The 18,820-nt window shown below is 39.5% G+C and overlaps 1 long non-coding RNA gene across 3 annotated transcripts; it reads left to right on the forward strand.

Moving 5' to 3' along the window:
- The first annotated feature begins 5,093 nt into the window (after positions 1-5,093).
- LOC143658048 (uncharacterized) lies at positions 5,094-18,388 on the forward strand. 3 transcript variants are annotated; one of them, XR_013163099.1, is made up of 4 exons: positions 5,094-5,198; positions 7,600-7,782; positions 17,654-17,803; positions 17,913-18,388. It is a non-coding gene; the product is annotated as an uncharacterized LOC143658048 (long non-coding RNA). The 3 variants fall into 3 exon arrangements; XR_013163100.1 differs by having other exon boundaries at positions 17,678-17,803; XR_013163101.1 differs by lacking the exon at positions 17,654-17,803.
- Positions 18,389-18,820: the final 432 nt, after the last annotated feature.

Here is an 18,820-nt window from a genome sequence, read left to right on the forward strand (position 1 = left end):
ATTTCTGAATTTGTCCTGTTGCACAATCTTTATTCCTTCAGCACCAAATAACCAATCTCTACCTTCTTTCTATCTCCTGATTACCTGTGTTTTTAACTTTAACTCTCAAAGTTCACTCATTAATATTAGTTCATATTAGTGAGATGATACAGTATTTGCCTTTTTGTTTCTGACTAATTTCACTCAGCATAATGTCCTCTGGGTTCATCCACATTGTTACATGATTCATGACTTTACTCTGTCTTACAGCTGCATAATATTCCATCATATGTATATACCATAGCTTGTTTGGTCACTTGTCCATTGATGGACATTTGGGCTGTTTCATTTCTTGGCAATTGTAAATAATGTTGCAATAAACATTGGTGTGCAAATTTCCATTTGTGTCCTTGCCTTCAGTTCCTCTGACAATATATACCTAGTAATGGGATTGCTGGATCACATAGCAATTCTATGCTTAGCTTCCTGAGGAATCACTAAACTGCCTTCCAGAGCAGTTGCACCATTTTACATTCCCAGCAGCAGTGGATAAGTCTGACTTTGTTCTTCACAACCTTTCTAGAACTTGTGGCTTTCTGTTTTTTGATAATGGCCATTCTAGTGGGTGTGAGATGATATCTCATTGTGGTTTTGATTTGCATTTCCCTGACAGCCAGTGAAGTTGAACATCTTTTCATGTGCCTTTTAACCATTAGTATTTCCTCTTCTGAAAAGTGTTTGTTCATGTCTTTTGCCCATTTTTTAATTGGCTGTTTGTCTTTTTGTTGTTGAGTTGAAGAATTTCATTATATATTCTGGATAATAAACCCTTATCTGATATGTGGTTTCCAAATATTGTCTCCCATTGCATAGGCTGCCTTTTTTACTTTCCTGACAAAGTTCTTTGGTGCACGAAAGTGTTTAATTTTGAGGAGATGCCATTTATCTATTTCTTTTTTCAATGTTCATCAAGGAACCTACCTCCTATTACAAGATTTGTAAGATATGTCACTACATTTTCTTCAAATATTTTTATGGCCTTAATTCTAATGCTTAGGTCTTTGATCCATTTCAACTTAATTTTGTGAGATATGGATCCTTTTTCATTCTTTTGCATATAGATAGCTAGTTCTCCAAGCACCATTTATTGCAGAAACCACTCTGTCCCAGGTGTGTTGGCTTGACCACCTTATCAAAGATGAATTGTCCATAGATGAGAGGATCTATTTCTAACACTCAATTTGATTCCATTGGTCAGTATCTCTATCTTTATACCAGTACCATGCTGTTTTGACCACTGTAGCTTTGTGATATACTTTAAAGTCAGGTAGTGTGAGTCCTACCAGTTCCATTTTCATTCTCAAAATATTTTATCTATTTGGAACACCTTGCCCTTCCAAATAAATTTGGTTATTGGTTTTTCTATTTCTGCAACATAAGTTGTTGGGATTTTAATTGGTATTACATTGAATCTATAAATCAGTTTGGATAGAATTGACATCTTAACTATATTTAATCTTCCAATCCATGAATACAGAATTCCCTTCCACTAATTTTGGTCTTCTATGATTTATTTTAGCAATTTCTTTTAGTTTTCTGTGTATAGGTCTTTTGTATTCTTCATTAAATTTATTCTTAAATATTTGATTCTTTTGGTTGCTATTGTATGTAGAAGCCAAGAGTTTAAAGCAAGACCTACAGAATCTGTTGCAAGCTGCTGGCCCCGGGATGGCAGCGGTAGACTGTGGCGATTGTTATGTAGAGTAGTCTGGGAGGAAGAGAATGTTTACCCCAAACAGTTATGTTAAGTATGAAAAACACTGTGAGATAAGAATCTTGCTCCCTCAGGAAATGCCTGCATATCTATTGACATCCTGTGGTATATAACTAAGATCTGGTTGAAAATAAAGTTGTCTGATGTCTGATATAGATTTAAGCTTCAGACCCCCTGAACCCATTTGTGTCTGTCTTTCTTTTCTTCCTTTCTCTCTCTCCTTCTCATCATTCCTTAATATCCTTCGAGCTCTGTTTCTACAGAAAGCAACAATTGTAAATGGAATTTTTTTCTCTTGATTTCCTCCTGAGATTGTTCATCACTATTGTATAGAAACACTACTGATTTTGGGGTGTTGATTTTGTACCTACCACTTTTCTGTACTCACTCATTAGCTCTAAAAGCTTTGCTTTTTCAGGATTTTCAACATATAGTATCATGTCATCTGCAGACATTGAGAGTTTTACTTCTTCCTTTCCAATTTGGTTTCCTTTTCTTTCTTTCTCTTGTCTAATTGCTCTGGGTAGAACTTCCAGCACAATGGTGAATAACAGTGGTGACAGTGGACATCCTTGTCTTGTTTCTGATCTTAGAGGGCAAGCTTTCAGTCTTTCCCCATTGATGATCTTAACTGTGGTTTTTTCATATATTCCCTTCATCATGTTGAGGAAGTTCCCTTCTATTCCTATCCTTTGAAGTGTTTTCAACAGGAAAGGATGTTGAATTTTGACATGTGCCTTTTCTGCATCAATCAAGATAACCATGTGGTTTTTCTGCTTTGACTATTGACATGGTGTACTACATTAATTGATTTTCTTATGTCGAACCATCCTTGCAGACTTGGAATAAATACCACTTGGTCACAGTGTATAATTCTTTTAATGTGCTGCTGGATTCAACTTGCAGGTATTTTGTTGAGGATTTTTGCATCTATATTCATTAGAGAGATCAGTCTGTAATTTTCTAATAGTATCTTTATCTGACTTTGGTATTAGGGTGATGTTGGCTTCATAGAATGAGTTAGGTAGCTTCCACATCTCTTCAATTGTTTTGAAGAGTTTGAGCAGAACTGTACTAATTTTTCTTGAATGCTTGTGGGTAGAATTCCATTTAGTCCTGGACATTTCTTTTTTCAGAGCTTCTTGATGACTGATTCAATCTCTTTATTTGTAATTGGTTTGTTGAGGTCATTTATTTCTTCTCAAGTCAATGTTGGTTGTTCAAGTCTTTCTGGAAAGTTGTCCATTTCATCTATGTTTTATATTTAATTAGTATATAGTTGCTCATAGTATCCTTTCATTACTTTCTTTATTTCTGCTGGATCAGTGGTTATGTCCCCTCTCCCATTTCTGATTTTATTTATTTGTATCTTCTCTCTCTCTCTCTCTTTTTTTGTCAGCCTAGCTAAGGGTTCATTGATTTTATTAATTTTCTCAGAAAGATTCAACTGCTGGTTTTGTTGATTTTTCTTGATTGTCTTCATATTCTCAATTTCATTTATTTCTACTCTAATCTTCATAATTTCTTTCCTTTTGTTTGCTTTGGGGTTAATTTGCTGTTCTTTCTCCTTTTCTTCCAATTGAAAGAATTTCAATTTTTGCTCTTTCTTCTTTTTTATTATAGACATCCAAGGCATTAAATTTCCCTGTCAGCACCACCTTGCTGTATCCCATAGTTTTTTTTTTATATGCTGTATAGTGGGGTCGCATTTCATTACTTTTTCCATGTGAGTATCCCATTATTGCAACACATTTGTTGAATTTTTGCTTGTTTGTTTGTTTTTTTATTATTTTGCTTATTTGTTTTTTGGGGAAGTGCATGTCCTGGGAATCAAACCCAGGTCTCCTGCATGGCAGATGAGAGTTCTACCAGGAACTATCCTTGCACCCCCTGCATCCCATACGTTTTTATATGTTGCATTTTCATTTTCATTTGCCTGAAGATATTTATGATTTCTCTTGTCATTTCTTCCTTGATGCAGTGGTTGTTTAACAGTGTGTTGTTTAGCTTCCATGTATTTGTGAATTTTCTCTGCCTGTTATTGAGTCCCAATTTCACTTCATTATGATCTGAGAAAGTGTTTTGTATAATTTCAATTTTTTTAAAACAATTAAGACCTGCTTTGTGACCCAGCATATGTTCTATCCTTGAAAATGATCCATGAGCACTTGGGAAAAATGTGTATCCTGCCATTCCAGGGTATAATGTTCTAGAAATGTCTGTTAACTCTAGTTCATTTACTCTATTATTCAAAATCTCTGTTTCCTTATCAATCCTCTGTCTAGATGTTCTATCCATTGATGAGAGTGGGGAATTGGAGTCACCAACTATTATGGTAGAGGTGTCTACTTCTCCTTTCAGTGTTGTCAGTGTTTGCCTCATGTATTTTGGAGCACTCTGGCTCAGCGTATAAATATTTGTGATTGTTATGTCTCCTTTTTGAGTTGTTCCTTTTATTAATATATGGTATTCTTCTTTGTCCCTTTTAATTGTTTTGCATCTGTTTAAATTGTTTTACTAATTCAGGATGTTTGATAGACATGCAAAATCTCATAAAAAATCAATTCAACAAGTTGAGGGAGGCTATAAAGAAGACATTAGTTGAACATAAAGAAGAGCTCAAAAGTTTGAAAACACAAATCACAGAACTTATAGGAATGAAAGACACAATAGAAGAGATGAAACAATCAATGGAAGCCTATAACAATAGATTCAAAGAGGCAGAAGAAAGGATTAGGGAACAGAAGACTGGACATGTGAAATCTGACACAAAAGAAAGCATGGGGAAAAGAATGGATATTTGTATAGCTACCCCTGTTCTTTTCTGGTTGTTGTTTCAATGAAATATCTTTTCTCAACCTTTTACTTTCAACTTTTGTCCTTGGCTCTAAAGTGAGTCTCCTATAGGCAGCATATAAATGGGTCCTGTTTTTTAATCCATTCTGTCAGTCTATATCTTTTGATTGGAGAGTTTAATCAATTAACATTTAATGTTATTACTATAAAAGCAGCACTTTCTTCTACCATTTTGTCTTTTGGATTTTATATGTTATATCTACTTTTTTTCTCTTTTTACCTTACTGATAGTCTTTATTTCTACACTATTCTCCAGGCCTTTCTTTCCTGTCTGCACCTATCTGCCTTTAGTGGTCCCTTTAGTATTTCTTGTACAGCTGGTCTCTTTGTCAGAAATTCTCAGTGGCTGTTTGGCTAAAAATATTTTAATACCTCCACAGTTTTGAAGAACAGTTTTTCTGGGCATAGAATTCTTGGTTGGCAGTTTTTCTCATTCAGAATCTTAAATATGTTATACCACTGTCTTCTTGTCTCCATGGTTTCTGTTGAGAGTTCCACATATAGTCTTATCAAGCTTCCATCACATGTGATGGATTGCTTTTCTCTTGGTGATTTCAAAATTGTCTCTTTGTCTTTGATAATCTGATTAGTAAGTGTCTTAGAGTATGTGTATTTGGATCTATTCTATTTGGGGTATACTACCATTATTGGATCTGTAATTTTATGCCTTTTATAAAGAGATGGGAAATTTTCAGTAATTATTTCCTTCATTAATCTTTCTTCTCCTCTTCCCTTCTTGTCTCCTTTGGGAACACCCACAACTTGTATATTTCTATGCTTCATGTTGTCATTCACTTCCCTGAGACTCTGCTCATATTTTTCCATTCTTTTCCCCATGCTTTCTTTTGTGTCAGATTTCACATGTCCAGTCTTCTGTTCCCTAATCCTTTCTTCTGCCTCTTTGAATCTATTGTTATAGGTTTCCATTTATTGTTTCATCTCTTCTATTGTGTCTTTCATTCCTATAAGATCTGTGATTTGTGTTTTCAAACTTTTGAGCTCTTCTTTATGTTCAACTAATGTCTTCTTTATAGCCTCCCTCAACTTGTTGAATTGATTTTTTATGAGATTTTGCATGTCTATCAAACATCCTGAATTAGTTGTTTCAACTCCTGTGTCTCATTGAACTGTTAGTTTTTTTATTTGGGCCACTTTGATTTTCCTTGTATAACTCATTATGTTTTACTGGCATCTAGGTATTTGATTTCCTTAATTAGTTTATTCTGGAGTGTTTTTTTTTTTACCTAGAGCTTTCTTGCTGAATGACTTTGTTCTTTATCTGTTCTTTAACATGCAGTTCAATTTATTCTAGACTTCTAGCATAAGTTCCGTTTAACTGATCAGAATTTTTAAGTTCTTGTTTTTCTGTTTCTTTCCCTGACTATATGGAGCATTTTTTCTTTTTTTTAAAGGAAGGTCTCCTCAGGTATTATCAATTTCAGTCAGATTTTCCCAGATAAGACAGGCCCACATCTTGAGGAGAGAGTAGCCAAGATCAGTTTTCCCAGAAGGTGAGACCCAGTAGGTTGTCAGACTTTCCTACGAAGCTTCTAACCTCTTTGCTTTTCCTATCCTGCCAAGCACATGGCACTTGTCTTCTCACAGCTTCCCACCCGCTTAAAGTGATGTGGTACCTTTAATTTCAGCAGACTCTCCCTGCTAGGGGTGTGGTTGAGATAGAGGTGAGGTAGTAGAGGGGCTTTGATTGCTTCTGTTTTCTAGCACCTGAAGCCTGAATTTCTTGAAGGAGTGATTTCACTTGAGCTGGGCCCTGCCCCCCTTTTCTTGGGGGAAGATATGGCCTTTAGGGAATTACTTTGTCTTTCAGACATGCCTTAGTTCTGTCCTTGTGTGGGGCAGTGCTAGAGCCTGATAATGCTTGTAGTTCTATCTAAAGAGCTGTTAAGAACTTAAAAAAAAAAAAAGCCAAAAGCCTTTTCAGAGGAACACCCCTGCTCCCTGGGTTTGCCACTGAAGAGCTTGAGTTAGTATGTGGCACTATGTGCCTCCTTTACTTGGGGTCCAGCCCTTTTCTAATATTTTGTGCTGTTCAGCTCAAAAAGCATCTGCTTTTTTTTTTCATCAGCCCTACCCCCTCTCTGCAAGAACAAAAACCCCTAGTTCCTTTAGTGCTTATTCCAGATTTATTTGTGCTGGGGGCTTGCTTTCAGTAGTTACAATTTGTTAATTAATTCTACAATTGGAGCTTGATTGAGCTAAGCCCTTGCTATTATTAAAGTCTGTTTCCTTTCCCCTCAGGGAACAAGCATGCTGTGTCCATGGGGGAAGGGCTCCAGCCTCTGCAGCTTGGGAAATTTACAGTTCTGTGTAGGGTCTCAGTCAGTCCACCCATTCCATGCTGGTGCACATGGTGTGTCCAGTCACTGATGCTCCCCAGCATTTGTTTTGTACTGTTCCTGGTTATTTACTAGCTGCTGCGGAGGATGAACTAAATTCCACGCCTCATTATGCCACCATCTTGCCCCATCAATGGTACATTGTCTCATTCCTTTTTAAGGATGAATAATATTCCATTAAATGTACATAGTACATTTTCTTTACCTTTCATCCATTGATGGACATTTCATTTGCTTTTACCTTTTGGCTGTTGTAAATAGTGCTGCTATGAATATTCGTGGTCTTGGACAAATACCTGTCCAATTCCCTCCTTTCAATTCTTTCAGGTATACCCTAGAAGTGGTATTGTCAAACCATGTGGCAGCTCTATATTTAACTTTTTGAGGCACTGCCAAACTTTTTTACTAATTAGCTGCACTATTTTACATTCCCACCAACAATGTCTAAGGGTTCCTATTTTTCTGCATCCTCATCAGCACTTATTTTCCATTTTAAAATAATAGACTTTTTAGTAGCTATAAAAAGAAATCCCATTGTGATTTTCATTTGCATTTCCCTAATGGTTAATGATGTTGAGGATCTTTGCATATGCTTATTGACCATTAATCCTTTTTACTGGACTCCTTTTTGAGGATAAAAAAGAGAGCTGAGACAGTGAGCTAAGAAAGAAATGCCCCAGGAAACAGCAGGGACCCACAGGAGCTGAGAGAGGTAGCCATTGGAACCAGAACCCAGGAGAGAAGAACCAGATGTTGCCATGTGCCTTCCAGTGTGACAGAGGAACACCAGATGCCATCAGCCTTTCTGCAGGGAAGGTATCCTCTTGTTGATTTAGACATTTTTCTTAATTTAGACATTTTTCGTGGTCTTAGAATTATAACTGGTAACCTAAGAATCCCCATTGTTAAAAGCCAGTTCATTTCTGGTACATTGCATTTTGGCAGTTTTGCAAACCAAAATGCATGGCTTTAGCAAACTAAAATAGATGGCTGTGCCTACTGGTCCTTCTTTCCCCGGTTTCATTGCTTTCAGCTTCATCTCTCTGTTTCTCTGGCTTTTCTCTCTGAGCTTCTCTCTGTCCTCTCTCAGCTTTTCTGTATGTCTTCTCTCTGTATTTTATCCTCTTATAAAAGACCCCAGTAGAAGGATTAATGTCCACCTGATGCTAATTGAAACAGGCTAATTAAAAGGTCCCACCCACAATAGGTTTATACTCAGAAATGGATTTGCTTAATGAACATGGTATTTTCTGGGGTACATAAGAGCTTCAAACCATCACACAAGGCAACCTATGTCCTGGTCCCAAGAAATGTCCTGGAATATGGCAGATCTCACAGAGAGTTCTCTGAGCCAACATGGTATGGCAGCCCTAGAGTCAAAATGGTGGCAGGTCAGGTCTAGGCAGAGAGCAAGAAGGACATGGAAGTGAGGAGGCCCAAGGCTGGACAGCTCTTTGGTTGGCAACTACTATATCCACCATTATGGCATGTTATACCCAGAACACAGACCATTTTACGCAATCCTGCCTTGGGCAAAGAAGAGATGAATAAGTGGAAACATGAATTGACTAAGTTTAAATTCTATTTGACTAAGAAAACACAAAATTGTGTTTTTTTACCAAGTTGGTTGAAATTATTTTTGTAACAACTGGGAGAAAAAGATTTTGAAATAAAGATTAAGTGATCACTTCCATCACCAACGTTATTGAATGGCAATGTGTCTAGCTAATAAAAACAGCATTTCCAAGCATCATTTTCAAATATGGATGGTCAACTGAGAAGTAAGCAGAAGTTGTTGGGTAGAGATTCTGGAAAAACTCATTAAGTGCCTCGCCTGCCAATTGTATTTTTGTCCCTTTTCTTTCCTCTTTTTCCTGTGGATGTGACAGCTGGAGCTATAGCCACCATTTTGTGACCAAGAGGGGAAGGCCAAGAGAATCACAGAGACCTTGATCCTGGCATCCTTGAGCTACTAAATCCATGCAAGAAACCACCTGCTTCCAGGCTTCTCACTATGTGCTAAAAAAATAAGCCTCTCATTTGTTTGAGCCACTGCTTTTCAGGTTTCTACATAGGCAGCCAAATGGAATTCTGAACTGATATAAAAGAACATAAAAACCTCCCCCAAATAATCATTGCTGAGAGATTATTTTATATCCTTCCAGAATTTTTACACTTTATAGGAAATATTTTTTAAAAGCAGATTGAAATATAAAATGTAGTGTGGAGGTTAAAGCAATTATTTAATTTCAATAACAATGTTTAGAAAAGTCATAAGAAGCATAGTCTTTTGTGAACCAATATTAGCTGTTTGTCGAGCTTTCAAGGGCCAAAATCCCAATGCTGCTATGAAGTCATTTTGGATTTTAGAAATTATTTTCAAGGGAAAACATGAACATTTCTGAAACCTATATTCTGAAGTCAGAGCTAGCAATTTGGAAAACAGAAGCAAAAAGTTATTTGTAATTCAGGAAACTGAAAGGAAAAACCAGATATCATGCTAAAAACGCTAAATTTGAGAAATGTGCTTATTAGTGCTGGCAGCCATGAGAATGTGCCTCTCAGATCAACTGCTGGGAGCATAATTGACCGACAGCCCCAGCTGTGCATTTTGAAGTCCACTGCTGCCTTTATACCCAGCCACACTCTCCATGGGCTGCCCTCAGCTAATGGCTGGGCCTGGTAGGGATTCTCAGGCAGGCCTGGCCCTGAGAGAGGTGGGAATTCTCAGATGGGTGGCATCGGCTTGATGATTTCCTGACAATCTTGCCAAACTTTGCAACCTGAGACCTTCCTTCCTTCTCTCTCTCTTCCACTTGGGGTCAGGCCTGAGTCCTGGTCTTTCAGCTCTCCTGGCCTTTCCCATGCCCTCCCCATTTTCTCTCACAAGTGTTTTCTCTAATACATTTCTTACACATTCAATCCTGTCTTGGCAGCTGTCTCTTAGAGGACTCAGATTAACACACTATCCGTGGGAGCAATAGCTATAACTAGGAGGTGACGGTCATTCCTGGTGAGAGTGCATCCTGCTTCATTTCATGGGTAAAGAGAATGATAATAATCATAGCTTACTTACTTTGTACTTTGATTTGTAATATTTTTAGTATTCCCCTTTCCCTGTCTTAAAGAAGAGTGTGTTTCTTGCTCAGGCAATCCCAGAGAGAACGCTCTACACCAGCATGTCTCAATCTCGGAACTATTGATATTTGGGCCAGTTAATTCTATGTTGTGGGGGCTGTCGTGTGCATTGTAGAGCATTTAGCAGTATCCCTTGCCTCTACCCACTAAATATTTTGTGACAAAAATGTCTCCAGACATTGCTGAATGTCTCCTGAGGGACAAAATTGCCCCTGGTTGAGAACCTCTATTCTACATCCAGTGACTGGGTAGATTAATGACAGTTACATGGTTATATCCGCAAGGAGGTGGGTATTATAGAACAACATCCCTGCCTGGGCATACAGTAACAGGGAGACCAAGGGCACAGATCCCAGGTCTACCATGCGTTAGTTGTGTTGTCTTAAGAATGTTATTTAACCTCTCTGTACCTCAGTTTTCTCATTATGCAATTGAACTTCAAAATATTTAACTTGGTACCTTATTATTAGAATTAAGAGATAAGGTGAAGTTCCTGGCATAGCCCTTGACATACATTAGTTCACCCATTCTTTTTATTTCTTCTCTGCCCTGCATGGCCAAGGCACTTCTGACAGAAGGAGAAGCAGAGTCTTTCTTGGTTATTTAATAATATATGTCACAAGATAGGAAAATACCATTCTCTTAGCACTGGTACTGAAGTCCACTTTAGAAGGAGAATTTTATCTTTTTATTTGAGAAAATCATCTTGATAAGTTCTTGGGGTATGCACCAGGCATGAGGTTCTCCCTCTGGCACAGGTAGTTTCGCTGTCCTTTCTCTGGAAGTAATCTGTGGACACGTGAGTGGACGTGGTGCATGGAAGTACCTAGAAGTCAGTAAACACATTGCCACATTCCTTTTCCCTGCCATGGTGATGCCACCATTTCAAAGGAGTGTCCTTAGCTTGTGTCCCTGAGGGAGGATGATGAACCTGCATTTAACTATGTAGCATAAGCAAGAAATAACCATTGTTTAAGTCATTAAAGCTTGGGGTGGATGTTTTTTACTGCAGCATACCCTAGCGCATACTGACTGACATTATATAAAAGGGATATGATATATGGGAAGCTCTCAGGGGCCTAGGCATAGATGTACTGGCTCTGGATGGGATAAGGGGTAAGAAGTATTTTGTTACAATGGTAGAAGGGAAGAAAGAGAGTAAGCACAAGAATATAGAAATAAAGCCAGCAAGATTGGCAAAAGCTGTGCAACACAAAGGAGATGGCATATGCTATTTCTCCAACATTCGTTACTGAAACATGTCTCTAGCTTATTTTTCTTAGCAAATTGTTTCTCTCCTTTTCTTGAGATTATACTGAAAGAATGATACTTCCCAGGAAAACCTAAGGGCATCCAAGAGCCCTTCAAATTTGTAAAATGTTGAATTTTGCTGTTTAGCTGCATTTATGAAAATAATTATTTGGTATTTATGAAGCTTTTCATTTTCATAAAGCTGTTACAGTTACAAGATTGAAACATTATGACATATGAGCCTGGGTTAACGTCTCACAGGTCAATCATGTCTAAATTAGAGGTAAAAACGGAAAAGAAGCTTTCCCTGAGTCAGAGCTCCCCCATACTGTCCCTCCTCCCAACTCCAAACCCATAGGCTGTCAGCTTCCTCAGATTTAGGAGACAAAAAGCCCAAGTAGTTAAGAGCCTTAACACTTAAATCAAGATGGCAGGTTTGGATCTGTCTTTTCATTATGTAGCTGGGTGACTTTAAGCCAGTGACTTAACCTCTCTGAGTTTCACTTTCCTTATCTGTAAAATATGCGAACTATTAGCTATATCATAGGATTGTTATAAAGAATAAAGGAAATACTAAATGTAAATTTCCTACATATACGTCCTGCCTGTCTTGTAAGAAATACTCAATAAATGACAGCAATTACTGCTTTGAAGAATTGCTTTTTTATGTGATCCAGAGTTTTTAAATTTGTTAACTCAAATGGGCTTTAATATTTCTTTTTGCTGCTGATGATTTTATCTTGGCATGTTTGTTATGGAGTTTTATTCACAGGGAATTAATTAATTGAGGGGTTAGGTCCATTTTTAAATTAGCATAAGAGTCACAAAGTGTGTTTTGGAGACAAGCAGGGAACTCATGTACTGAATGTGACAAATTCTTCTCTCTCTGTTAGAATTATTGATTGTCATCCAGGAAATCCAATTCCCCCAAGTATTACTCTCTGTTCCAGTTATGTCCTCTATGGATGGACCTGCATGTTCTAGCATCTTCCTAACTTTCCCCACCTTATCTCACACACTCCTTACTCATGCTCTGTGCTGAAGACACACTGAGATGTTTCACATTGACATTTCTCAAGGAAGACTGCCTCCTTCCGAGGCATCTACTCTATGCTTAGAAGGATCTTCCATATTCTCTAGAGGTGGGCTTAAGTCCAGTTGAGTCAACAGTTCAAGGGCATCGCTGAGGACCCAGGTTCTTTTCATTTCTCTGCTCTATCATCTGAGCATTACCTTCTTCCTCAGGTTGATCACAAGAGGGCTGCAGCAGTTTCAGACATTACATTTGGATCTCAAAATCTCAAAAAGCAAAAGAGATCATTTCTTCCTTGACATTCTCTTAGGTGCAAGAAATGGATTCCCCAAAGCCCTCATGTCTTATTGGCCAGAATTGGGTCACATTCGATTCCTGAACCGATCACAGAAGAGGGAGCTTTGATTATCATCAGGCCAGTCAGTGCCAGCCTTGGAGCATGGGTGAGGTCAGCTTCCCCCCTTTGAAGGAGGAAGGGTGCATGCTTGGGCAAGAACAGGGTTCTTCTAGGGAAGAAAAAGGGGGAATGGATGCCAAGAAGGCAGATAGCCAAAAGTGTCCAAATTTCGTCCTTCTGGAGAAACTCAGACTCCTTAGCAAGAAGAGATTTCCCAGCTGTTCACAATCCCAGCACATCATACTTCTTCATCACTTTACTTGTAATCAATTATGTGTATAACCTTTTGTCTAAAAACTGTGTTTCTCTAACATATAAGCTCTGTGATAACAAGGCCTATATCTACCTGGTTCATTGCTATAACCCCAGAAGTTAGCATAGTCCCTTGCACAAAATAGGCATTAAATAGATACTGCTGAATGAATACACAGTGAACAAATGGAAACTGAAGGCCAAGGTTATTTCTCAGACTAGTGTCTATAATTGGCCTATCTCCTACCCAGTGTATGTCACAGAGCAACATTCTTCAGACTTTGGAACTGAGAAGAATGATGGCTGTTGAATCACAGGGCCTGGCAAGCCCTGCTCACTGCTTATCAACTGTTCCCATTGGACAAGTTCCTTAAACTCATCAGGCCTCAGTTTCTTCATCTGATAAGGCCCAAGAACAACTATGTCTACTTTCCAGGTCATTGTAAGGATTAAATGAGATCCAAAGAGAAACAAGTCCAGCAGCGTCCCTTCCACTTCTGCCCCTTTCCCTTTTCTTCCATGGGTCTTAGCCTCCTCTCTGAAGAGGACTCATGGGGTGGGGAACAGGGTGGAAATCTCCCAGAAGTCGTGGCTTCCAGCCTAGCACATAATCTGTGGTTACCAACAGAAGCCTCATAACCAAAGCAGCTGGCCAGCTGCTTCTATAAGTGTTGCCCTTTGTTGCCACAGCCTAGCATCCTCATCTTCCCATGTATCTCCCTCTATAATCTTTTGTCCTCCTAGATGACCACAAGGACTTCATGACACACAGCATTTACACACAACCACTATAGCAGAGCCCAGCTAGGTCCTCTAGTGGCAGCAGAAGTACTTCACTACTCTTTTAAGGATTTTGTTCAGATGCTCTACGGAGAGATGCACTAGACCAGTGGTTCTCAAACTTAAGCTTGCATTAGAATCACCTGGAAGTTCATTAAAATACAGATTCCTGGATCCCACCCCCAGAGTTCCTGATTCAGTAGGTCTGGGATGGGGCTCTAGATTCTGCAGGTCTGTCAAGTTTCCAGGTGTTGGTAAGGCTGCTGGTCCAGGACCACACTTCAGGAATGACTGCATTAGGGAAGCCAGCTTGGGAAAGCTTACCCAGTTCTTCCTGCCTTTTCAGCTCCCTTGAACTCTCTCTAGGGACTTCCTAGAGGCTTGTGCTATCTGGATTCTCTTCTGGCTTCCTAATGGTTGCTCTTCCCATCCCCAAGTCCTCTTCTCATCCCAAGTCCTCTTCTCATCTCTTACTCTGCTTGGAACCGTGTCTGTCTTGCTCACCAAAGTTTTCCCAGTACCTATCACAGTGCCTGGCACAGGGCAAGCACTCAATAAATAAGTACAGAATCGCAACAAGTGATTTCTTTAGGTACATGGTTCTTGAATCAGTCAGGAGAGACTAGGTTATGGTGCTATAATGAACAATTTATCTATCTCAGTGGCTTCAAATATCAAAGGCTTATTTCTCACTCACACTATGTGCCCATTGCCTGCTGGTGGGGGCTTTCCTCCATCCTCATACCAGGACCTGAACTGAGAAGCTTGTACATTTAAAATGCTGCTGGTTGTGACAGCAGGAGTAAGAGAGTATATGGAGGAGCTCACACTAGCTTCCACCTGGAATTGAAGCTCATCACTTCCACTTACATTTTGTTGGCTAAATCCAGTCACTTAGCCAAGCCTAACTTCAAAGAGTAGGGATGCGCATCTTCCAATGTACTGGAAAGGAATGGAGAACTGGTAACGTGGAAAAGCAGCACCATGTCTACCATTCCCATAACTGTGACCCAGATCTCTCTTCTCGTTACCAGATTTGCATCTCTAAAGGCCTAGTAAAGAGTTATACCTGGGTGATCCTCTCGCTGTTTTCATAACTGAACTTATTATACTACCATCAAACCTACTTTTCTTTCTTTTCTCCATGTTATTGGACTCAGTTACAGGAAAAAGAAAACTTACCACTTTCAACCTTTGGAGTTGTCTTTGCCTTCTTCCTGTTCTTTGCATAGCCAACCAGATGCCATATCTAGTCATTATACCTCAGCACTAAATTCTACCTTATGCCCCACACCAAATGACTCCATTCTGTATTCATTAATTCCACAGACATGTCTGAGCACCCATCATGTACCAGGCACTATGTTGGGCCCTGGAGATACAGCAGGAGAGAGCAGAGTTCCTCGTGGAGCTTGTGTTGACAAATGACTACACATGGAATTATTTAATTGTAGTTGTAATACATGCTCTAGTGGAGAGGGAAGGAGGCAGTGAAGGCCCATCCATGAGGGCCTGATCTACTTTGGGATCCCTGAGGAAGATTTCCCTGAGGAAGTGACAGTTAAGCTGAGACTCAAGGATAAGTTGTATAAAGCAAGCTAATGAAGGACATGTTTTAGACAAAGGAAACCCCATGTGTGGTGAATCTAGTTTGGAAGCTCATTGCTTCTTTTCTATAATTGTTGCAGGACTCTCCTTGCCTATCTCCCCATCTTCATGCTCTGCCTGTCCAGTCCATTTTGCGTAGAGCTGCTGGATTAATCTTACCTAAGCAAAGGGTTTATACCATCCCCCCGATCAACATTTTCAATGTGCCCCTATTACCTCAAAATAAAGTGACCTCAAATCTTGTCCTAATTTAGTTTTCTGCAGTATCACTCCCTTTTCTCCCTCACTTATGATCCAGGCCAAACCAAATTGCCCACAGTTCTCCTCACATAACCTCTATTTTTCCCATCTGCCAACCCTTTTCTCTGCCTTGAATGTGTGTTAGTCAGGGCTCTCCAGAGAAACAGAACTAACAGGATATACATATGTTTACATATCCATGTAAATGTTAAGAGATTTATTATAGGATTGGTTTATGTGACCGTGGGGATTAGCAAATCTGAATTCCAAGGGCTGTCTACAAGTTGGAAACTTCAATTAAGGTGTTGTTCAGTTCCCCAGTAGAAGCAGGCTGGCTGAAGTAGAGATAGAAATTCCTCTTTCTGATACTGAGAGCCTCAGTTCTCATTTTAAGGCCTCCAATTGATTGGATGAAGCAACTCCTCTCATGACTAAAGGCAATCTCCTTTGTTGATTGTAGATGTAATCAGCCATAGATATAATCAACTGACTAATGATTTAAATTCATCTATGACATACCCTCACAGTACCAATCATGCCAGTGCTTGACTGACCAAACATAACTTAGTTAAGCTGACACATGAAATTAGCCGTCACAGAATCTCTCCCAATTCCTTGGGTCAAGATTCCACGCATTGTGTTGAAAATAGATGGCCATTCATATTTTAAATTTTCAACTTCTATGTGAAACTAAAGCAAGAAATGTTTATTTGGTACAAAATTTATATTTTGACTAGTGCATTTCCTAATTTAACTTATATGGACAGTTTAATTGAACACTATATGTATATGGAACCTTGAATAGGACATGAGATTTTGTTGGTTTGTCCAGGTTAGTGTGATGCCCCAATAAATCCCAGAGTGATTTGAACAGTGAATAAAGAGGTATTTACAAGGTCCCCTTGGGGGGATGGGGAGAAAGGAGGAAAAATTCAACTTCCGCATTTGGAGAATTCCTTATATTCTCACAAGCAGTGGGAGCAACCAAATCAATAGACCAAGCCCTCAATCTTGGGGTTTGCCCCTATGAAACTTATCCCTGAAAAGGATAGGTTAAACCTACTTAAAATTAGGCCTAAGAGTCTCCCCCAGAGAACCTGTTTTGTTGCTCAGCTGTGGCCTCTCTCTCTCTCCCTCTCTCAGCCAACATGGCAAATGAACTCACTGCCCTCCCTCCTTCTATGTGGGACATGACTCCTAGGGGTGTAAACCTCCTTGGCAGTGTGGGACAGAAATCCTAGAATGAGCAGGTACTCAGCATCAAGGGATTGAGAAAATCTTCTTGACCAAAAGTGGAAAGAAAGAAATGAGACAAAATAAAGTGTCAGTGGCTGAGAGATTTCAAACAGAGCCGAGAGATTATCCTGGAGTTATTCTTACACTTTATATAGATATCCCCTTTTTAGTTTATGGTGTTTTACAGAGACTAAAGGGAAGTGCCTGAAACTGTAGAGCTGTGTTCCAGTAGCCATGTTTCTTAAAGATGATTGTATAATGATATAGCTTTCGCAATATGACTGTGTGATTGTGAAAACCTTATGTCTGATGCTCCTTTTATCTATGGCATGAACAGATGAGTAAAAAAATATGGATAAGAAATAAACAAATAATGGGGGAGCAAAGGTTAAAATAAATTGAGTAGATTGAAATACTAGTGGTCAAAAGAGGGAAGGGTAAGTGGTATGGCATGTATGAGTTTTTTCTTTTTATTTCTTTTTCTGGAGTGATGCAAATGTTCAGAAAAATGATCATGGCATTGAATGCACAACTATGATCATGGCATTGAATGCATGGATGATATTGCAACCATGTTAAGAATGTTTGTATGTCAAGAATGTTTCTATGTTTGTTTGTTGTTTGCAATAAAAATAAAAGTAAATTTCACCCATTCTTTAGATACCACCTCATCCATGAAACCTTTCCTTGTTAACAACCCAAGAAAAGAAACTCAGATAAAAGTAACTTCTCTCCCTATTTAATGCCAACAGCACTTGATCTTGACTTGTTCTAAGGTAATTTGCCTCACTGGTGTTTAGATGGATATATTTTCCCTCAAAGACACTGCAACTTCCTTAAGAAGAGATCAGGGTGGGATGGGCCTCTGCTTCCCACAGTACCCATCACAGGATTTGCACAGAGTAAGTTTCAGCTGCATCATTGTAGAATCCATCAATACTCCCACTGTGTCAGGACTCACGAATCTAAGGCATATGTTAACCTCCCCCGTTTCTCACTTTCTCATTTCAGGTGCTCCTCAGGATGGTTGGAGGCCCCCCTGCTGCCCCATTTCTTAGAGGGAGATGGATGAGCTACACTCTAATGCACCTACTCCCTGGAACTTTTTTTCTGTCACCAAACTTTCCCTGCCTGATAAGATAAAAGCTCCTCTCTCCCTAGCTTGGTTAACTTGCTGTTTGCCTGCCTTAAATGGACATATTTCCAGTTCTCTGTAAGCTTGGTGGAGGGAGAGGGGGAGGGGAGGGACTAGTGAGTGGAAGCTCACGAAGGCTTTGGAGACTGTTTGGCTTGGTTTGAATTCTAGCTCGCCATATCTAGCGATGCTATGACTTTGGACAAGTGCATTAAGTTCCTTGAGCCTCCTTTTGTTTATTTGGATAACGGGAATAATCATGCACTTGCCTGTTGACAGAAAATACACAGAAATGTTGCATTCACTGATTCCTTCAACAGACCATATATGTCCCAATAAATGTCCATTATTATTTAAATCTCTTTTGATCCCCTCATTTTGGTCTTCTACTTCCCAACCCCCTGCATTCTACAAAAGTGCTAACCAGTGCCCATTAATGCCCCCCTCCATATCCTCCTCTCCTGTCCCCACCCCCTTGGCTCCTGCAGTGACATGCTGAAGAAGAGAGGGGGCAGGTGCTGGAGCAAGAATGAAATGGACAAGCCCCAGCAGCAGCCTAATTTCAAATCAGCCATTTCAATTTGCAGCTTCTCTTGTCTAGGGAGCTAAGGGCTTTGGTTTTGCATCCCATGGAGTGTGCTCTGTGGTCACACCTGATCCAATCATCACTCTGGCCATGATGCCAGCAACCCGAGGTCTCCCCCGCCTCCCAGCTCCATGGCTTTCTCCTGAGTTCCAGGCAGGCTTGCCTCCATAGGAGCTAACAGGGTTGAAGAGTTTTCCC

Source organism: Tamandua tetradactyla, chromosome 15 (assembly GCF_023851605.1).
Source record: "Tamandua tetradactyla isolate mTamTet1 chromosome 15, mTamTet1.pri, whole genome shotgun sequence".
Taxonomy (NCBI): domain Eukaryota; kingdom Metazoa; phylum Chordata; class Mammalia; order Pilosa; family Myrmecophagidae; genus Tamandua; species Tamandua tetradactyla.